Raw genomic sequence first — 22,901 nt, 5'->3', positions numbered from 1 at the left:
AATATTGCAAGCTCGCCTCGCAGACTCGCGAGCCCTCGATGACTCGTGAGTTGTCAATGCTCGCGCGAGTCAGTCAATCCCGCGAATCAGCCAGCAATTTAGCAATACTGACTCAAGTGATTCAAGTGACTCGCACAGCCCGGTTCAGTTTAGCGAGTGACTCAGAATAACCCGAATCCTTAAAAGGAACCGGGTTTGCCAGACCTATTACGTACATACTTAAAACAACTGCAAAAATTAACGAGTTTCAAAATAAGACGGCCACTAAAATAAAACACATACACAGGGGAGACAGACAGGACAGAAGAAACAATGCAGCAAACACAAGGGTTATTAAAGTAGCAGTAAAGTAACATTTAAAGGTCCCATGGCATGAAAATTTCACTTTATGAGTTTTTTTTTAACATTAATATGAGTTAATATTAATAAAAATGGTCCCCCAATGACTAGAAATGGTGATAGGTGTAAACCGAGCCCTGGGTATCCTGCTCTGCCTTTGAGAAAATGAAAGCTCAGATGGGCCGATCTGGAATCTCCTCCTTATGAGGTCATAAGGAGCAAGGTTACCTCCCCTTTCTCTGCTTTGCCCGCCCAGAGAATTTGGTCCTCCCATGAGAAAGAGAGAGACATCATGGCTTTCAAACAAGCAAAGTGGCAGTTGGTCAAGGCCACACCCCCACCCTCCACCTTGCCCCCCCTCTCTCCTCCTCAATAGCTACAGACACAGAAATGGCACATCCTAAGGAAAGCTCATTGTGGGACTGGCTCTAGTGGCTGTAATTCTGCACCAAGGCTGAATTTCGGGAAAGAGACTTCAGATATAGTATTAGAGGACCACTAAGGTCTATATAAAAGAGACTTCAGATATAGTATTAGAGGACCACTAAGGTCTATATAAAAGAGACTTCAGATACAGTATTAGGGGACCACTAAGGTCTATATAAAAGAGACTTCAGATACAGTATTAGGGGACCTCTAAGGTCTATATAAAAGCATCCAAAGAGCACCATGTCACGGGACCTTTAATGCAAGCTAAATACGATTATAAATAAATTTAAGTTTTAAGGACATATAACAAAATATAGCCAGTTGTCCTACAAAAAACGCCCTGTGTCGCCTCTCTAAATAAATATTCAGACCCCAATGACATGCGTCAGTGCCTGAGGTTCCCTGAACCCGACTTTAGTAAACACACACTGGGCTGAAAGACACAACTGTTCGGTCCAGTGTAGACCACCGATGGTGTCTGCCCAGATTTCCTTAAACACTCTAAACAGCAGTCCAAATGCAGTGGGGCTTTTGGCACAAAAATTAAATGTGGAATTAGGAATAAATTGTATTGGTCTTTCATAATCCTATTGCACCAGGTAATAAAAGTCTAATTAACTAAAACCAAAAATACACCCCTGACCCATTTGTTGAGACCTCGCGCCTCCAACCAGAAACCTGCTGGCTCAGGAAACCCCAACTGTATCAAACTGAGAAGGTGGCCATGGACGGTGTGCGTTGCAGTTACCGTGGAGACCCCGCTGATGATGCAGTCAGGGCGCTTAGTGATGGGGCTTAGCGAGCAGTATGCCAAACCAGCAAATCCTCCAGAGGGATTTTCACCCGCCGATGTCTGAGCCCTAATACTGTCCCAATTGACTCCAGATGTTACTGCACAGACCGGGAGCGAAAATGAAAGATAGAGAGATCCGGTCTGTAGCTCAGTTGCCAGCCAAGTATTTGTACTGGAAACTATAATTCATCAACACAGAAAAACTGAACAGACACCAGGCACAGCAACTAGGGGTGTAGTCAACCAAAGAAAATCTTGGTCAACTTAACTTGTCGAATTCTGGGCACTTTCAGCTGGGAAAAACACTTTGGTGGACACACGGCATTATAAAAGTAACACCAGCGATTGTCTGCCCAATGAGAATTTGTTCATGTGACCCTTGGCAAGAAGACAAATAAGTGTATTTCCCAAAATGCTTAACTATTCCTTCAAGACATCTCATAGTTTATATTTCGCTAAATTGTGCAATTTCCCATTTCCTGTGGGCAGAGGAGTGATCATAGCCACCACCACATTTTATCCGAGCAAATACCCCCACTTTGTGATTTAGGCTGGTAAGAAAGGCAGCTTATCCTCAATTGTCTTCCTCCACCTCCCAACTTGCTCTCTTTTCACCCCCAGGGTGTTAAGTGAAGGGAAGGGCAGAGTTCCAATCATAACAGTGAATTACCCTCTGAATGTTTTGCCGTCTCCAGCCAGGTGAGTCATCAGCATTATCCCTACAGCAAACTAGTTTGTGTAGTGTGGTTTCAAAAGCAAGTGTCTTTGGTGTGGTGTGTGTGTGTGTTTGTGTGTGCGTTTAAGAGAATGAAAGTGATGTTAAAGAGTGTATGAGCTGTGTACTAAAAGCTGGTGTGGAAAGGGAAAGATTAGTGAGCATGTTGAGGTCAAAGTGCCTGGTGTGTGTAGGAGTGTAAATTCTGACACAGAGTACATGTCAATACAAATGTAGGCTACATACCTCAATGTACACATTCCTTCACCTGACAGAGAAAAACAGACAAGAACACACACCTTGCAGTGAGTCTGACTAGCCTACGTAAATAAAGGGAGAGAAGAAAGAGAGAATATTCCTGTTGATTCTCTGAATATGTGATCACTATTCCCGGTACACATATCTAATTACACAATTGTAAATCATTTATACGCTAAAGACAACCAGTCAGTGCCAAACAGAGGTTTTTCTTCCAATGGAGGTCTGTACTTGCAGCAAATGCTGAAAAGTTGAGTGTTGTTTTTTTTTTTTATAAGAGATCCCCATTTAAACCTTAAATGTCCAATGTGACTTGGTACAGTAATGGGCCATTGTATGGAGTTGAGCAAAGGAAACTTACAATCTAACATTGGTATGACTTTCTGTTATTTCCAAGCTTTAGATGGAGTAATAAGTAGTGAAATTACAGTTCAGTTTCGTACTGTCTTGGCGAGCCAACCAGAGGTGCTGGCAGGACAAAAGACTTTATAGCTGGTTACTGTCTGTCAGCAAATCCATCCATTTCCTCAAACCCACAATAGCAAGTATCAAACGAACTTGGCTCTTTCTTCAAGATTGACCCCCTCACAAATCATGCTCTCGCCCCTTGGCAGGTCTCAAACAAACCCAGGTTAAAAAAATAAATAAATAAAAAAACTAGTACAATACAAAACTACAATTTTAGATTAATTTGTGTGATTTCGCCTCACAACTCGCATGCGGACACACAATACACTTTCCTGCCAACATTATTCCACTGCTCTACAACATGCCAATAAATGCAGCAATGGGCCAGCAAAGGCAGGAAAAAAATACACTGCAGGCAAGTAAGCATGAATATAAACAATACAGGTTTCAAAATTTTAAAAGAAATTTGGGGGCTCCCTTTTGGCTTAGGGGGTGGGGGGTTAAGACAACATCCATAAATCGCAATGTGTCCGGTGTGACTCATGTCATCACTTCGTCTCTTCCCTTTCATTGCCTTTCATCCCTAATGAAACCATAAAAATGTCACCCCAAAATCTCTCTCGCTCTTATATATAAACAAATAAGGTTCATTGTTTTATGAGGAAGGAAATGGATTTAACATGTGTATTGTTAGAGCCTCAAGGGTACGCACAAAGTGTTTTGGTAAGTAACACTTAATGTAATCAGAGAACTCCACAGTAAACCTTCAATGCTTTTAAGAAAGATTTGGAATTTCCTCTCATGGCTTATAAGAAAGTGATTATAATACCCTAAAATTTTTTGCAAAGTACAAATGTTTTGTACTTAGTTTCAACCCTACTTTGTGTCGTAGGTTGACACATGTTTTTACATTTCAAACTTCCTTCAGCGAGTTAGTATTGCTCTACAATAAAGTTAGGGGAATTGTGAGTAGGGCTGGGTATCGTTAAAAATATTACGGTACTTTGATACCAGTACCTGAATAGTTTTTACCATACCAATGCTATGGAATCCATTTTAACAAATATAAATTGTATTGTAACAATTTATTTTTGTTAAAATGGATTCCATACACCTATGCGACACAGAATGTCGTCAAGCCTCTCAAAATACACACACGCATGTGAGCTCCATTTCAGCGCGCAACATAGTTTTTCCTGCATGACTCTACGACGTGTAACATTAGACAGCCAATCACAAGCATTTATAGATCTTGGTACAAGCATGCTGCATGCTTATTGGCTCACTGACGCTGATGAGATTTACTCCTTACTAGGTATTGAAATTTCTCGATGCTATTGAGGCAATTCGTTCGGTGCCTAAAAGTGTTGAAGTTCGATACCCAGCCCCAGTTGTTGTGAAAGACTGATTTTAAAAGATAATGTTCTAATTTGAAGAAGCAGAAGCTGAGATATCCTGACTTTTAGTCCTTGTCTTAATCCTACATAATGCAAGTCATTAGTGTCTTTGTTAGACTATCTCCTAGGTGAACGCACACCTCTTGTACAATTGTGGTAAGGGTCTTTCCAAGTGTTGCTTTGAGTCTGGATTAAAAGTATAGAGAAAGTGCGGTACTGATGCAGGACTAGGTTACCATGTACTACTGAGACGCCACAGTATGCAGGTAACCTCATACCGAGAACTATGTCACTGAAAGGTGTTTCCGTTTATCCGGGCCTTCAGAAGACGATCACTAATGAGTGAAAGCAGCTGCTCAAGTGTTTGGGTGGCAGAGCGCACTTTCAGGATAATAACCCTGAGTGGCACATGTCTGTCCCTGCCCAGTTTATTGGATAAGCGAGTGCAGCAGTGTTGACACACGCCTGTTTAGTCCTTGTGTGAAAGAGAAGGGAGAAAATAGAGCAGGAAAGCCTCTATCGATGTCTGCCTTACACAACAGGCCGCAGCGTTGGATTTCTGCGGTTCGCTCAAAGGGTAAAGGAAACCAATGCTTTATTTCTTTGATGTGGTTTTCATTATGCCCTACATCTGACAAGGTCCACTCTGACTGGGCTTAGATACAAAAACACAGAGCAGAAGTTTGTGCTCTTTTCGTCCAGTTCCAGCCTCTTTTGTTGCACTTTTGTTTCAACATGTTTGTTGAAAGCACTCTGGAGTTCCATTTCAGTAGACTTCACGTTATATCACAGCAACACTTCAATCCACAACTTCTCTACCGAGAGTGAACAAAGACCGAACACAGGAGCAGGTTGACAAATGAGAAGTGTGGGATCTGAAGAGAGACGGAGCAGTAATAGGTCATAATAACCAACCCGAATCAGCTGCAGAGATCAGGGGAGCTAATCCGGTGTCAAGCCTAATAGAATCACAGACACAGAAATAGACTGTAGGGCTCAACAGTGGCTTTGACTTTGCTTCCGTGTGTGTGTAAGTGTGTGGTAGTATTCTTAGATTAATGGTCCAAGGGCCAGAGCTGAATTGCCAACCGGGCAAAGTGGGCAACCGCCCTGGAGCCCCAGAACGCAAAGGGCCCCAATAAAGTGCCAGGCGGACTTTTGCCTGTTGCAGAGAACAGTACAATACCTAAACTCTAACTGTGAATTAGGAGCAAAATGATGTATTGAGGAACGCTGTGACACAGACTCCACAGATCCTTGTGGTCTACGGCTGGAGCAGATCTTGACAGTGTGCACTGAGGAGGTTGTCTCAGCCTGCCCAAGCAACTCGTTTTAACCACGAGTTTAAGCCCTATTCAGGGAGCAGACTTTTTGATTTAGCCAGTTTGGTTAGCCATTGTTGTTTAATTGCAAATTTTAAGTAAGGTTCTGCTTTATTACCTGATCTTGAATACATTTTTTAGACATTTAATATTTCAGTTTTGCACAAAAGTGTGTTCTATTATATTAACACACAGCAGATCTGGGACAAGATGATATTCCAGTATAGAATAACTGAACACGCAGAGTGGGAGGAATGGGGGTTTAACAATGGCCCAGCAGCTTGTTTTCTCCCCTGAGGCCCCCTGGCAGGTTCATCTGGCCATGGAACCACAGAGTAACAAAGGACCCCATTAAATACTTAAAAGACACCCCTGGAGACCCCCCCACCCCCTCTTAGATGAGGATGGAATGAGTCATTAACACAATGTGTCATATGCAGTGCACATGATCAACCCTCCCCTTGAACTGCACGATATTTCTACAAGCATGTCAACAGCAACAGCAGCAGTAGCAGACAATTACCGAACTTCTGGAACAAAAGCCATGTTGAATTTCTTTACACTACACAATTTCTTTAGTATCTGTTCTGCTTTATCGCTCTCCCGGCACATGTCATCTGACTGAGATCCTACTTTTTTTTTTTTTTACTGCCTGTATATCCCATTCTTAAGGAAAGATGGCGGATATTAGACCGCTAACTATATTTCACACCTGTATTTTTTGTCCTGTTTTTCCGAGCGAATGCTAAAAAATAGAGCTGCAAAGATTTATCGATTAGTTGTCAACTATTAAATTAATCGCCAACTAATTCGATAATCAATGAATTGGTTTGAGTCCGTTTTTAATCAGAAAAAATATCTGATTCCAGCTTTGTGAATATTTTCTTCACTCCTCTGTGACAGTAACTGAATATCTTTAAGTTCACATTTTTCACCATTTTCTGACATTGTATAGCCCAAACAATTTATAGATTAATCAGGAAAATAATCAACAGATTAATCGACAATGAAAATAATTGTTAGTTGCAGCCCTCCTACAAACTAGGTTTAGGTGAGTGTAAAGTTTTGGGTTTGAATGCTTTCATTGTAGGTCATCATTAGTCCCTCAAATATTCATATGTCTTTGTTCCACTTGGGCTGCCAGTTCCAAAAACACCTGCACTAACTATGCTGTCAGGCACTTTGAATAAAAGCATCCCTGAACCAGTTTATAGGTTACATTTCTGTGCACATGTATGTTTTTACACTTAAATACTTAAAAAATAAATATTTCAAGATGTTTCAGGTTCCCAAAACAACCATTTTGGGGTCAACGGTCTTACGATGAGTCATAACTTTAATGGTAGCACCTATTTTGCTTTACTTTCCTGCCAGTACAGAATACAATATGTGCTAACTCACATGTTAGGCTCCAACCAGGAGTTGATGCATAGACTGTATAAGTGAAGCTCAAACATCTCGATCGCCCCCTGGCTGGCTACAGTGTACCCCTTCCATGGGGGCATGGGCCAAACTAAAAAAATCAATACACATCAAATAAATCTTTCCCAAAGAAAGTTTCTGTCATTTTAGATAGTTCTTATCACGATGATGTTTGTTCAAGTGTTAATTATTATTATTAGTTACTTGATGCTATAAAAACGGGGTGAACCGTCATGATTGACAGCTGTGATTGACTCACGATTGGCTGGGCGGGTGTATGGCCGTGACTTCTATACCGCGGCTCCACCGTCCAATCACTGTTGCGCAGACTCGGGCTCCAAAATTGGATGGCAGCGCTTGTATCTCGGATATTTTAGCTTCACTTTTGTACATTGGAAGGAAGTGGAGACGCGTCATCCATCTTTATATACAGTCGAAAGCTGCAACAGCGAAAAGCCTCCTGCCTCACCTGCTATACTGCATGTCATTCCTGGTTTGCCCAAATATGATTTTGGTGTTTTTGGCTCCTGTGTAGAAATCTTCTCAAAACGGCGAGACACAAAATGCAGCAAGTGAGCACTTTGTGCTCTAATAACTCATATATTTCATCTCTCAATCTAGGACACTAATCCTGACTTGCACCTATTGCTTTTGCTAAACAACAAGCTTTTTGATCTCTTGACAGCACAGAGTACCACAAGCTAGATGACGAATGACCTGTGAAATATTTGGCTGTAGATGTGGTTTCTTACTTTGGTTTGGCAAATGGAAGGCTTTCTAAAACTTCTTTGTTTTGCTTCGCAGTCACTCTTAGCAGCATCTGCTAACAGTAAAGTGTTTCATTTAGCCACAAATTGCTGTGTGGTGACATGGTATGTTTAAAGACACAGAGGGGTTGCCTGTAAATGACTGATTACACTACCTGACACTGTACTCAGTATATCAAAACAGAGGTTTTAACTGTCAAAATCAAAAACTCTTTCCTAAAAATAAGCCTGTCTGTACTTTCAAGATGCTGAAGGTGCAGTTTTTAGGACTGTTTTGGTATTGCAGCAAGGCTACTGTCAAGCCCACAATGTCAAATTAGCATTTTCTCCAACTCGATGTTCAGGTGCCTACTTTTCCTGACTTTACAGACTTTACAGCGATCACTCTATAAGAGGGGATGTCTGTTTTTTCCAAATGGAATTATACGGTCGTAAAACTCCGTCCAAACCAGCACTTAAGCACTTTTAACAATAAAACAAGCACATGGGCTGATCATTTGGTCTTGCCAGGACACATCATGCCTCCAGTCACACCAGGATGAATAATAGCAATATTTAGTTGAGAAAAAAAAAAATATATATATATATATATATATATATATATATATTTTTTTTTTTTGTTCAACTACTTGTGTTAACAATACAAGCCTTCAGACTTAAGTGAGGAGTCTGCCGAAAAAACAATCACGTTGCTATTTATCTTTCTTTTTGTTACTCTGTCCTCTTATCTTTGCCAACATTGGTCATCCAAGCAGCCAGACACTATCTTCTCAATTGAATTGAGATTTACTTAGTTCAAATTTCACTATATCTGACTGGCATCATGCTGTGTCACATAGCCATGATGTCCAAATTGGAATACTAAACTCAGTCACATGCAGGGCAGACTGAACAAGTCAATGTGAGCTGTCTGCATGCACAAATTAGATTTCTTTTTTTTTTTTTTATTTTAGCCATGACATGGCTCTAGGGATGGGAGTCTGTCAGTCTGTCTTTGGTCCAGACTTAAATACCTTGATAATTATAGAGCTCAACTGTGTGGTTCTGGGAGTGAAAATCCCATTCATTTTCTCCATAAGGAATTTTATTACGAGTCATAATGGCTAAACTATCCAATGTAGACTGACCACGAGCTAAGAGATTGTGAAACTAAGGTTTATGCCCCTGTGGAAGCGACAAGTCTGAATGATATAAACATTGTTTTAAGAAAAACATGTTTTAACATGGAAATGTTTTCCGAAACCCACGAACAGCTATAGCGATCTGCTACCACTAAAGTCTATGATCGTTTACGTACACAGTCTTGTACCTTTGCCTTTTTTCTGTTTTCAAAAGCTTTTTTTGTGCCAAATCAAATATTTAATTGGTCGCGACTTATCTTGTAGCTGGTTGGCTTGGTCCCAGGCTTAACTCTTTACATAAGCATTTAATGAAATGGCGATGGAGCAATTGAATGGGGGAAATCACTTCTAGGAACCAAAGCCGTTTAAAAAAGTGGGTGGTCACTGCTGAGCTCTATTGGTTTGATTGTCATGAAATTTGGTGCAGACATTCATGTTCCCCAAAGGGTGAATCCTGCTTTGACGATCCAGACTTTATAGCTGCAAGCATGACCGTCAACCCTTGTTTAATTCTCCAGTTTGAACATGTGTGAGGAAATTACAACTAGGAGTGGAAAACACAAAAACATACAGACAAAAGTAGACAGGAATGAACGCCATGGGCTAAGTGTACTGTACACGTACGTCATTTAATGCTTTCTTTATATTTACAAATAATATTATTATTATATTAGATACTCTCTGCACTCTCCACCGTTTGAAGTACATTTTTTTTCACATGCTATCAAGTTTGACACGTTCTATCACAGAAGTGATCAAATTTCATACAATTAAAAATAGAGAAGAGTATGTGTGCACACGGGGCGAGGGCCACCTCTAAAATGTGCTCCATGTCAGCACAGGTACATTGCTAATGATGTAGGAGTGAAATGTTGGTGAAAAAGCAGCTGCCAACTAGTGTAGTGTTTGGAATATTGTCAGGCAGTGTTTGATGCAAAGTACCACTAATTTAACCCAATTATTTCCCAGCTATAAAATAAGAAGCAGTCTGGGAATGGAAAGTCTTTCCAAAATAAAAGCCTTCTCTTTAATGGGGCATGGAAAAGCACTGACACACATTGGAAAGAGCTGTCACAAAGAATTACCGCTCATGCCACTCACTATTGTTTCCCGTATTCATACATTTGAATGAATGCATCTATTTGAATTTGCAATGAAGACTTCATTTGCCTTAAATGTTACCGTAACAGCAATGTTGACTGTTCAGTTTTGTGTTTCATGAGATGAATTCTAGTACAGAGGTCACAATTTTCCCACATCTTATCCCTATTTTCTCATTTGTGTCTGGCAATGCCAACTAACCACTACTGTCTAGCCACACACACACTGTGGGAAGGATACGTGCTATTCGTAATTAAAGCAGTATTATGAGGTTGGGGTTTTGCTTTCCTTTGGTTTAACTAATTTAGTTTTTTTGTTTTGTTTTTTTTTACTAAAAAACTGTCAGTTCAGTACTTATGAGAGATGTGACTATAAAGGCCAACTAGTTCTAAAATTAGTCCCCATTTTTGCATTTATCCTCCTCCTTTCCTGCACTTCAGGCCATTCATGCTTTGATAGTGATCAATAGAAACACAACAATACGTTAAAATCTGGTTGTGTGAGTTGATACAAAGCTAATTAAGATGTTAAGCTCTACAAAATGGTGTCATCCAGCGACTTTCGCGTGCGGAAAATTGAGCGGATAATTACCTCTTCTGAAGAGTCCGTGTTTTGTTTTTTTTAATCCTCCGTGTCCTCCTTAGTTACAAGCAACTTACGATAGCTAAATGCATAGGCTCCAAAGCTACTCCTTAAACTATACATTGGGGTTAGGGCTGAAACAACTACCCAATAAATCAAATAAAACCATTTATATGAAAATAGTTGCCAACAAATTTCATCATCAATTAGCTGGGTCTATGCTATGATGCACGGCATCATACAGGTTACACTCTAGTGTCTCCGGCCTAATTTCAGATAATTAGCTTTAGCTAAATCTGTCGCCGCCAACAGATTTGTGTCGAATTTGACAGACCGAAATTCCGTTCATCAATTCATCAATGCATTCATGATGAAAGACTACTTCTGCTCCTTTTCAGTAGGATGAATAGCACTGTAAAAAGCAAACTTAAAAAATATATACTGAGCACCAACACCACAGCACTGAAGAGAAGCGAGAACTATGAAATCCATTCTACAGACAATGAGATTTGTTCTTTGGATTCCAACATAAATACCTCTGCTACCTATCCACCATCCCCAGGCCTTCACACCCATGCACATGAACGCACCACATGGGCACACTCTAAGCAATCCAGGCGTTCAAGTGAATTATTACTCAACATTTTTCAAAGTTTCATGAAGTTCTAAAGGCAACATGATGTGATACTGTGACAGATTACAGTTTATTAATGTCAGTATTCATACAGAGCTTTGGCAGTAAGGTATCTGATTATGGTCACGCCAATAAAGCCATTTGAATTTGATTACATATCTCAAGCTAGTTTCAAGCTCTCCAAAGTGACTTTCACAGTGTGTTAAAGTGCTGTATTATGCTGTTTGGCTTTTTCCTTTATTGTGTTATATATCTTTTTTTGTGCATGTTATAGGTGTACAAAGTGAAAAAGCCCAAAGTCCCCGGCACGCCATCTCCAACAGAAAACACTGTTAACAAACTGCTCCAAACAGCTCTATTGTAGTCCAGCCTTTACTTCAGAGACAAACGTGCGTCACTTTGTAACACACGTTATAATGCTCGCCTAGCTGCTAGCATGGCACGCCCTCATCCTCTGCTTCTGACTGGCTAAGTAGTCCTTACCTAGGTGCTGCGCATGTGCAACTCCCAACAAAGATGGAACAGAAGTGAGAGGTCTCACTCTGTAGCTAAAACAGAGATCTCAACACACAGGGTGAAAAGAGGAGCTGCAGCAGTGTGCAGTAAAACAAACATGGTGTTTTTTTAAAATTAAACCATGTAAACCTATTCTGGTACAACCTCTAAATACAATTATGAACCTGAAAATGAGCATAATATGAGCACTCTAACATAGCTCCTACCAATTACAAAAACGATTTATTCGAGAAAAAAACATTATTTTGCACATTACGTTTTGCAAGTAACCTCTTATTCTTTCTTGTGTTTTAAATGCCACATGCACTTTAGCCCTCCTGAAGGCTATACTCACTCAGCCAACACTTGAATATATTTTTTATGAATTTTATTTTTAACGGGAATTCAAAACGTTCGATGGGGAAAGTATTAAGGGAAATTTCACAGTTCAAGGTGTTTTCCCTGTTAATTTGTTTGACTGTTCAACAAATTAAACATCTTTCCAAAAGTCAATAAGTAATCGTGTTCAATAATCATGATTTAAATATTGACCAAAACATTTGTGATTTTAATTTTATTTTTTTTCATAATGGAGCATCCCTATGTTAAAACCCTCATTCTAGCCAAATAAGCCGTTTAAAAACATACAGATACATTATTTCTATAGGCGTCGATATGTGATTTCACACCGCTGAAGATATTTCTCAACTGCAATCCAAACTTCCTCAAGAGCCATGTTTAGGGTTAGGAGTTTGGCTTCAGGGTAAGGGATTAAAGTTAGGATTAGTTTCATGTTAGGGTTAGGGTTTAACCAAATGAGAGGACAAGTAGGGATTGTGTGTGTGTGTGTGTGTGTGTGTGTGTGTGTGTGTGTGTGTGTGTGTGGGGGTTTAGACTCTGAGCAGCAGGTTTCACCCTCAGGCCATCTGAACATCTGCTAGCTCAAATATCAAAGGTGGCCACTAACCTGACACATCAATCACCTATAGACATCTCGTTTTTTAAGGAGAGAATAAAGATGGCCGCTCCTCAGTATCAATATCTGAGACAAGCTAAAGCTGTATCTTTCTTTTCAGTAAAGCATTAGGGCCCATTTAGACCTAACGCGACCCGTTGAGTCAGCTATTTCAGGGAGAAAGAAAAGAGACAGAGGGACACTGCCTCAAAACGGGCTGACGCCGATTACATGATTGGCCACCACAGGGTGATGGCAGGTTGTGTTCCTCTGAAAGTTGAATCGCTCGTTTTTTTTTTCCGGCTCCCCCATTGGCCCCCCCCCCCATTCAAAATAAATAGGCAGACCTGCGTTAGACCTTAGAAGATGTTACCAAAAAGGGAATCCATCACTGTGAACATTCCTCTCTGCCTCTCTGGTATTTCTGCTTTGAAGGAATCATATGTGAAACAAGGGAAAAACACAAGAGTGATTTAACACAAAGCTTTTTTCATAGAGGTGATGTAAGAGAAGTGAAAGACGGTAAAAATCTGTGGCCAAAACAACATCACCATGTCATGTTTCTGCAAATCATACAATGGCCTTTCATTTTGCAGATTGGGGAAGCTTTGCAGATTAACAAGAAATCACTCATATGGTTTAAATCTCTGCACAAACTGACGAATCTTAAATAAATTTGACTAGACTCTGGTTGTAGTTTCATAGTTATAATTAGGAAACGGTAATCGCCTTACTAGCAAAAGACCCTTGATCTTACAGTAATCTGATATAATCACTAAACATAATCCAATAGCACATTAAGGGCTGACTCCTCTACCAAATTTCATGGAAATATGTACATAACCCTTTTTAGACGCCTACCTGACTATCAACAGGAGCATGTGTAACTTCTTTGGCAGATGGAATAGTTCAGTAGCTAAATTCAGTATTTAGGGAAAACACATTTACTAAAGTACTGTATTTAAGGACAATTTTGCATTACTTGCAGTTTATTAGTATTTCCATTTTGTGTTACTTTATACTTCACTACATTTCAAAGAGAAACAGGCACTTTTTATTGCACTACATCTATCTGACAGCTGCAATTACTAGTTACTTTTCAGATTAAGATTTTGAAGCTGTTTAGGCCCCAGAGCTTCAAATTATCCAATATTTCACACAAAAATGCAAAGATAGAGAGAAGTTTCAAACATTTTATTTATTTTTGCAAATACATTTTTCTTCTTTCCTACCCATTATTGATGTCATGACCATAGAAAAAATTCCATTCAAATCAACAAAGCAGAATGGTCAGAGCAGCAGCCATTTTTATGCATTGCCATGGTAACCTATAAACTTCCGTATAAACCAACTTCCGGCAAGTCGCAGAGCTGAGGTTTTGCAGTAACTAACAAACAAGCAGTGGACTAGTAACGTTACGAAGCAGAGAGCCAGCTGCCAAATGAGTCAAACTTAACAACTCAGTGCTTCGTCCACACAAAGCACATTGCTAGCGACCGATGAATCAGTTAAAGTGATAATATGTAACTTTTTAATTTTTCTGAAGCTCTGTCATTTTTCATACAATGGTCTTAAATAACCTGTAACAGCAAACAAGAGTAAGAGTGAAAAGAACGCCATTTTTATATAGTTTTTAGTAAGGCGAGGGGGTAACGGCCATTTTATAGTTATGCGTAAAATCAACGGCAGACCACCGCAGACCCCTCTGCGTCTACGCCGGACCCTACGCCGTAGCCTGACGCGCACCTCTCGAAAAATGTAACTACACGTCGCTCGGCCGTGGCTTGGTAGCGTTGCATTTCCCCTGACTCATTTCCTGGTTCTCCTTCTCCTTAAACAACGTGAAATCAAGGAGAGGGATAACTTTTCCTGCTACAGATTTCCCACCGTGGTCAGAAAGCACAGGGGAGACACTTTGTTTCTCTCACTATGACTCTAGAGTCGGTACTCGCTCCCTACATTAAGTATATTTTGATTCTCATACTGTACTGTATTTTTAACTTTTACTTAGGTAACATTTTCAATGCAGGACCTTTACTTTTAACAGTATTTTTACACTGTGATATTGCTACTTTTACTTAAGTAAAAGATCTAAGCCCTTCTTCCACCACTGTGCATCTGTAAGTATTAATCTATATCTCTCTAATAATCAATTAATATATCAATCTATACATTAATATATAATACGATATCAAAGGTGATAATACTTCTTTACTTTTATGTAAATAACTTCTAATGAGGTGCATTTGAACAAATGAACTTAGGCTTATATTAACTACAATTCAAAATTGAATTGGAATGAGTCTCCAGTAGGATCTGCATGAATAGAAATAAATGGAGAGTTAACAGAGTTGTGAGAGTTAAGCCAGGAAACTTACAATTCACAGGAAGCAGTCAATGTGATAAGTCACATGCAGGGCTGCACGATATGAGGAAAACATCTTATTGCCATTATTTTTGACTTATATTGCGATATGATTCACAATATTAAAGGTCCTATGACATGCTGCTTTTTCGATGCTTTTATATAGGCCTTAGTGGTCCCGTAATACTGTATCTGAAGTCTCTTTCCCGAAATTCAGCCTTGGTGCAGAATTACAGCCACTAGAGCCAGTCCCACAATGAGCTTTCCTTAGGATGTGCCATTTCTGTGTCTGTAGCTATTGAAGAGGAGAGAGGGGGGGCAAGGTGGAGAGTGGGGGTGTGGCCTTGACCAACTGCCATGCTTCGCTTGTTTGCAAGCCATGATGTCTCTCTCTCATGGGTGGGCCAAATTCTCTGGGCGGGCAAAGCAGAGAAAGGGGAGGTAATCTTGCTCCTTATGACCTCATAAGGAGAAGATTCCAGATCGGCCCATCTGAGCTTTCATTTTCTCAAAGGCAGAGCAGGATACCCAGGGCTCGGTTTACACATATCGCCATTTCTAGCCACTGGGGGACCATAGGCAGGCGGGGAGAACTCATATTAATGTTAAAAAACTAACTACAAATTTTTTTTAATTATTTTTACGGGGATTTGTACCAAACAAAGATTTTTTTCTTTAAGGCCGTTTTACAGTTGTGCGGAGGCTCCACGCAGAGCTCTCGCCATAGCCTACATAAGTGGCCTGATGTTTATACTTGTGCGCTGGTATGTGCATCAGCCGCATGTGTGTGTGTGGGGGGAGTGTGTGGTAGAGGGAGAAGTGAGAGAGTGACGGCGATTATCTTCGGAGTGAGACAAAACAAACAAAGTGTCTCCCCTGTTCTTTCTGACCACGGTGGGAAATCTGTAGCAGGGAAAGTTAACCCTCTCATTGATTTCATGTTGTTTATGGAGAAGGAGAACCAGGAAACGAGTTGGGGGAAATGCAACGCTACCAAGCCACGGCTGAGCGACGTGCATCGCCGCGACATTTAGTTACATTTTTTGAGAGGTGCACGTCAGGCTACGGCGCAGGGTCCGGCGTAGACGCAGAGGGGTCTGCGTCTACGCCGGACCCTGCGCCGTCGATTCTACGCACAACTATAAAAAGGCCTTTAGTCTGTAGGATACGATTTTTTAGGGTGGGACGTCTCTGCAGCACCACAATACTTAATTCAGAATGGTTTGACACATATTTTGCCTTTAACAAGTATTGCGCCCCCTTGTGATTTGGATATTGCACTACTCCATATTGCGAGCAGACAACACTGTCAGTTTGGATTCAAATTTTAATTAAAGGTCCCATATTGTACAAAGTGAGATCCCCATGTCTTTTTTGTTATAAAGCAGGTTGAGGTGCTATATAAATACAGTGAATCAAAACGCTTAATCCAAAGAAAAATGCACACAGCCCGTATTGAGAAACTGTGCCTTTAAGCAAGCCGTCAGGACTTCCGTATGGCTGTGATGTCACAACTATACTATACATGGGTAGAAAGTACCGCTACAGTGCTGTTACAGTCATTCCCCGGCTGCAGTGACAGTGCAGAGACTCCAAGAGTGCAGATGCAGAAGACCAGGAAACGCTGACCAATCACAGCAATCTGGGCTTTTTTCGGGAGGGGGTCTTAAAGAAACAGGCACTAAAATGAAGCATTTCAGACAGAGGGTGAATACAGGTATATTCAGACAGACAGTATGAGAAATAGAATGTTTTTTGAACATGTAAAAGCATGTTAACATGTTCAAGTAAAAAAAAAAAATAAATACAAGTATGAAGTTAAAAATAAGCAAATGTCCACTTTAAGGCACGTGACTTGTGATTTCTGTGTATTCTGCATGTGATATAGACACAATATAGGCATCAAACGTAGATCTATCACTAGGTTATTATCTACATAAAAACAAAGCCAATCAATACAGGCATGTAGTAAGAGAATGAATGATAGGCTTGTACGGGAATTCATCCCAGTCAACGCTATCAGTCATCAGCTGTATCAGGACCGTGGAGTTATCAGGAGGTCACTGAGTCTACCTTTTTAATGTGGAAAGAAGAACAAAGCTGGGAGGGAGGGAGAGTCTGAGATGGAGAGGGGGATGTAAAGAGAAAAATGAGGGACTTAAAGATCCAGACAGTGAATGTGTGGGAGATAAAGAAAATCGTTGAGACAGAGAGGCAGATTACCGGGTCTAAACGGACAGAACTGTCATATGGCTGACTGGCTAGGAAGGCCGAATCTCACCTTGAAACCACATGATGCCTATCTGCTCTGTCTCAGGGAATTGTGGGAAAGACCAGAAGGGAAACTTTTGTTCCTGCGCTAGAATTCCAGTTAAGATTTAAACTTGTTTACATTGAGATAAGTGTTTAGGTTACAGGTTAAAGGAAAATGTGTGTTTCTGCACAGAGCTCCTCCGCACTGTGCTGTTTCGGTTTCCACACAGCACAGGACGCCGTCTAATCGAAATCCTTACAGTGTGTTTTGCTCCAAGAATGTGCATTGTATAAACACTCGGCTAAATGTAAACCATCTCAGAGCAGGCAGGGCGGTGAAACTACGGCCATATAGAACGAGGGGAACAGCTTGATCCACACAGAAGAACGTATTGAAAGTAAGTTTGGATACCCTTTTTTTCTTTCCGATACCGATTCCTATACATGAACTTGTATGTGTGTATCTGCCGTTACCGAGTACCAATCCGATACCAGTGTTTTAACAGTGTATACTACCAACCCTGTATGGTTGTGATATGATTTCTATAATTGTTGTATGACCTGGCTCAGGTTAAACCCTTTGTGAAACATGAACGAACGCAAACAATGAATGCCAGAGAACTTACTTTTATTATCCAGTTTGACAGCCAGTCATAACGGAAAAAGAACAGAAATTAACTACTTTAAAGTAGATTTTCTTCTGGGCTAAATTACGTATCGTATCACTGCATAAACTCCAGTACTTGCCAATATCGATACCAGCATTTTAGGCGTTATTGGAGACGTTTTAGATACTGGTATCTTTTATTGAAGCATCTATAACTGAAAGAAATCCAACGTTTTTCCTTGACACACTGAAAATCCTCTGCCTCTCTAGACCCTTTGGAATGAAGCATCACAGAGCTGCAGTTTACTTACATCACTTAACAGAACATCTTTGTATTTAGGTTTTCAGTTCACATTTAAAGGACTTCAGTAGCCGCAATTCTTGTAAATGTCACTCATGTTCACGAACCTGCTAGAAAAAGGCCCTACAAACCCCTTTTAAGGTGCTTGACCCCAGTAGTAATCTATTAGAAAGGTACTTGAGCTCCACTTGACTTTAATTACAAAACCCTTCAATGTCTTGAAAAGCAGAAACAACCTGCAAGAAATGTTTAAGTGGTTTTAGAGTTGCAGAGAGATGTGTGGAAATGGGTGGACCTTGGTGATGAAAAGTGACAACTGTAGAAATGTCACTACTGTAGAAGTGACTGTAGAAAACTGCTGTGGAAGGATGTGGCAATTTGAGAATTCCATTTGACCGGTATTCACTTGCAACCACTGACCTTTTTGTCCTTTCAGTGTTTTCATTTAAAATGCGTTTTCAAACATCTAATTCGAAACTGGTGACCAGACGATTTGGATTTGTCAGACTAGATTTTTGCCAAATGCAGCACATCTGTGGGTAGAAAATAAGTGTCTCATCTGAATTTGGATCTAGATCTAAAATCAGATTATCCTTGGGTCACAAGAGTCTGGTTAGAAAATTTTAATTAAAGAATAAGTTCACTGTTTTCTAGTGGATTTGATTGCCTCAGACTGCTGAAGCCTCAGTCAAGTTCAAATAAACTGTGGAGCAAGGACTGTGGATTATAGCCCCCTCTCATATAGGCATGCAAGTGTTGATTTTTAAAGGTGCCGTAGATAGGATTGTGAAGATCCAGGACTTAGCCAAAAAATTTGAACGACAACTTTTCAGTCCCTCCCCCCTTTCCGCTAAAGCCCAAAACGGTCTCCTAAGCCCCTCCCCCCACAAGGGAGAATGAATGTGTGTGCATGAGCAGTGATTGACACGCAGTTAGACACCCCCCTCCCCTGGCCTTGATTGGTGCATCTGAACAGGGAGCGGTGGATTTTTGCAAATCACACTACAGGCTGTAGGTGGTGCCAGAGGAGCCGGATTTTTTAATGACCTGCTTCATGTAGTTCTACTGGAACATAGGGTCAGTTTCAGCAAATATGACAGAAAGTTAGTTTTATAAGGCTTACCTACTGCACCTTTAAGACAGACTTGGAAAAATGTGAACCTATCCGCTAAGGTCGTCTTTACCTTTAAGAGATATGTTGGTACAAACTAGGGGTGGGGTGAAAAATCAATACAGCATAGAATCGCGATATTTTCTGTGGTTTAAAATCGCAATAATATCTTATCGTGACATGAGTATCGTGATGATATCGTATCGTGAGGCCTTTGGTGATTCCTACCCCCAGCACTAACAGAGGTGATGATGATGATGAGTACTTTGCATCTCCTATCTATAGTCTGACTTCTGAGTTCTAACAACTAGCGATCACATTCTGTCAGGGCCGGATTCAGCTGTGAGGGGGTTCTGGGGCAAGGTTTACTGTTGGGTACCTTCTGACAGTGATTCCCAACTAGGGGTACTTGTACCCCATGGGTTACTTCTGCTGTTACCAGAGGGTACGTGGAAAGATTTTGGAGAAGCTCAACTCATTTGAAAAATGGAAATTATGATTTGATTTAAAAGTATATTATTAGCTGTAACACCTGAACACTACATGTTGCAGTTATGTAAGAGTGCAAGAAATGTTAAAGTGGTGGCTAAATATAATTAATGAATTCTGGAAATGAATGGCTAAAAGTAATGACTAAACTGCTGAAATAGTTATCTTAAATGGATAAACGGTTGAAACGTTCAGCTTCACTCCAAGTTGTAGTAGTACGATTGCTGACCAAACCAACCTAAATATTGACCGTTCAACAATAAAGCATAAATATTGACAGTTCAACAAATTTGAAAAAAAATTAACAATAGCTTACTATTATAAAGTGAATAGTGTTATACATTTGGGACATACATTGGGAATGGATGAAGGGCAGTTCATCTAACATGGCTGTGGGGGTACCTCAGACCAAAAAGGTTGGGGAACTACTGCTGTACAACACTGAAAACTGTAGCAGTGAATTGCCTGAGAGAGTGAAAATGAATCAGATGTCTTATGAGATGTCTTCCAGTGTGCAGTGTGTATCATTCACTATACTACATTTCAGTCTTCAGCTTTGACTTTTGTCTTCTTTCACTGGCACCAATAGTTCCTCATTTGCCTTTTCCTCTCCATTTGTCTCAGAATTTAAACCAGCAATCTGCTTCGTAAACCTTGAGGCTAAGATTGATGTTGTTTATGTATGTCATCTGGTGTTGCCAGACAAGTCCTGCAACATAAACGGAAGAGATTGGGGCAACAAATGAAACGGGTACGGGAAAGGAAGAGCAAAGCAGATAGAGGCGGGGAGTTGGATGCACACAAAAGCACAAAAAGGTTGGAATGCAGAGCCCAAAGGAACAACAGGAACTCTCCATAGCAACATTATCAGTTTATTGAACCACATTGGAGCCATTTTGGCCCCTTTCTACCCTTTTCTACTTTATGTTCTTCCCATGAGCCCAGCCCCTAATCTGTTCACACCCCTCGCTCCTAATTTTGTCTCTTTTCTTCCACAGTTAAGCGCAAAATGAACGTTGTTAAACTGAGTCGCTGCACCGCACACAGAGCTCTAACACGCACGCAACAGCCCACAGCTGTAGTAGAAAGCTTTTTCTCAGGGTGCCCATAAAGGGAGTTCCAGTTACAGAATGGAACCAGCCCGTCTCTCGCCTCCTTCCTTGCGTCCTAATGTCCTTGTCCCGCTGTATGCCTGCATGTCAGGAGGGGCTCTGCGTCAAATCCGCCACTGCAACAGCTGCTCCAGCTGCCTCTGCGCGCATGCACACACTGCCAACACACGCACGCACGCACGCACACACACACACACACACACACACACACACACACACACACACACACACACACACACACACGTACTCCCACAGCAGCAGGAAGCATCCAGCAAAGGCTCAAGACGGCCACTGATGAGCGCCATTACGCAAAGCTGTATATCATGTCATATCAGACATAGCCAACTGCACCGCAGCACTGTTAAGGCCAATGCCCAGAATTGACTCTGTTATGTTCTTTTATCTGACTAAACACACACACACACACACACACACACACACACACACACACACACACACACACACACACACACACACACACACACAGCATGAGTATTTTTGGGTTACTGGGCTATTTGGCTCTTATCCCATCAACAGCTCCAAACATTCAAATTCTGGTGACTGAGGGGAAAACTCAACCCTGCAAGGTTTGAGTAAACTAACAAGGTACACATGCACTAATGCAAAACACACAATAACTCCAATTCTGCACTGAGAGCTCCATAAAGTGGATAAAACCATGCCAATTCTTTTAATCTTATTTGGCCTCTTTTCTTATTCAAGACTGGTTTTAGGATGTGGGAATGACTGAGCCCCTGATCATTTTGTTGCTGCAACTTTGCACATATTTGCGAGTTATCATGATTAGGTGGGGTGGGAAGTGTGAATGCCAATGTTTAAAAACAATTATTTCAGTCCTGACTTTAAACTCTGAATTCCAACTTTTTTAATCAGAATTTTGACTTTAAACTCAGAACTCATCATCTTCTGTACATGTGCATTGAATTCTGTTAATGTGTTGTTCTATCTACCTGTACATATACATGGTTAATGTTTACTTGTGCACTGCCCCTGTCTAAATACAATGACATTAAAACAAGTTTCCACCCTCTTGAACAAGTGGCGAAGTCTTTAACTTTACATTAGCATGGCACTCACTTGCACTCCAAAAATGATTGCTGATGATGATTCATTTGTCCAAAAAAGACAAAGTTTCCAGAAAGACAAAGTTTAGGACCACAGGAGACGTTAAACGTAGGGTATACTCGCCGCAGCCGACCTGTCGAGCGCCAGTGTGAGGTCATGGGAGCGCCGTAACTGTTTGCACTTGCGCGTGTTGCTCGCGACACTAGTTGCAGTCTTCTCCTGAACAGAGGTGCCGCTAATGAGGAAAGGCTACCGACTTTGCTCTTTCTACGGACTAGAAGAAGAAGAAAAAGGTAAACAACGACAGAACTGGCAGCAGCACTGACGTCAACGCTTCGATTACCTATTTTATCGGATCGAGCCTTTCGTTCACCATAAAAGAACTCCTCTTAACCCAGTAAGTTTACGAGAGAGACTTGCGGTCACTCAGAGTCCTGGCATCCGGTTACCCTCGAGCTCGTTCATGCTTCCTGTTTCCGCTTTGTCGACCTCTGGTCGCGCGTTCAAAATCCTGGCGCGCCAGCGACATCTACGTCATTTTGACGTCACATTGGTGAGCTCGGCTGCAGCGTGCCCACGGGGCAAGGAACGCGTAAGGAGGGAAAGAAGGCCGATTTAACGCATAGGTAGGCGCGTCGGTAATCCAAAGACACAAGCTGAACCACATCTAAACCGTTTCCGGGCGCATTGAGCCAGTTCCGGTCCCTGCAACACGCCGCACACGCCTCTGAACAGAGCAAGAGTGAATGAAAAAAACTGCAGGAATCTCTGTTTGTGTGCGTAAGAGAGCACGGGAAAGACCCAACCATTTTGTCTACCTGTGCACAGAGAGAGAGAGA

General features: G+C 41.0%; 1 protein-coding gene and 1 long non-coding RNA gene across 3 annotated transcripts in view; one reads left to right on the top strand and one right to left on the bottom strand.

Annotated features, from left to right (window-relative positions):
- Window positions 1–22,901, top strand: part of LOC120553789 — a 78,864-nt gene that overhangs the window by 15,540 nt on the left and 40,423 nt on the right. The window lies entirely within an intron of this gene.
- ntf3 (neurotrophin 3) overlaps window positions 1–22,901 on the bottom strand; it is a 48,500-nt gene that overhangs the window by 24,892 nt on the left and 707 nt on the right. The window contains exon 1 of one of the 2 annotated variants that reach the window (XM_039792498.1): window positions 22,075–22,148. The exons of the other annotated variant lie outside the window; for it this stretch is intronic. The gene's annotated coding sequence lies outside the window, so the exon portion shown is untranslated. Of the gene's footprint in view, window positions 1–22,074; window positions 22,149–22,901 lie in introns of those variants that run through there. 2 annotated transcript variants of the gene reach the window in all.

The sequence above is a fragment of the Perca fluviatilis genome, chromosome 23 (assembly GCF_010015445.1).
Source record: "Perca fluviatilis chromosome 23, GENO_Pfluv_1.0, whole genome shotgun sequence".
NCBI lineage: Eukaryota > Metazoa > Chordata > Actinopteri > Perciformes > Percidae > Perca > Perca fluviatilis.
This window is presented reverse-complemented; position numbering and strand designations above follow the sequence as displayed.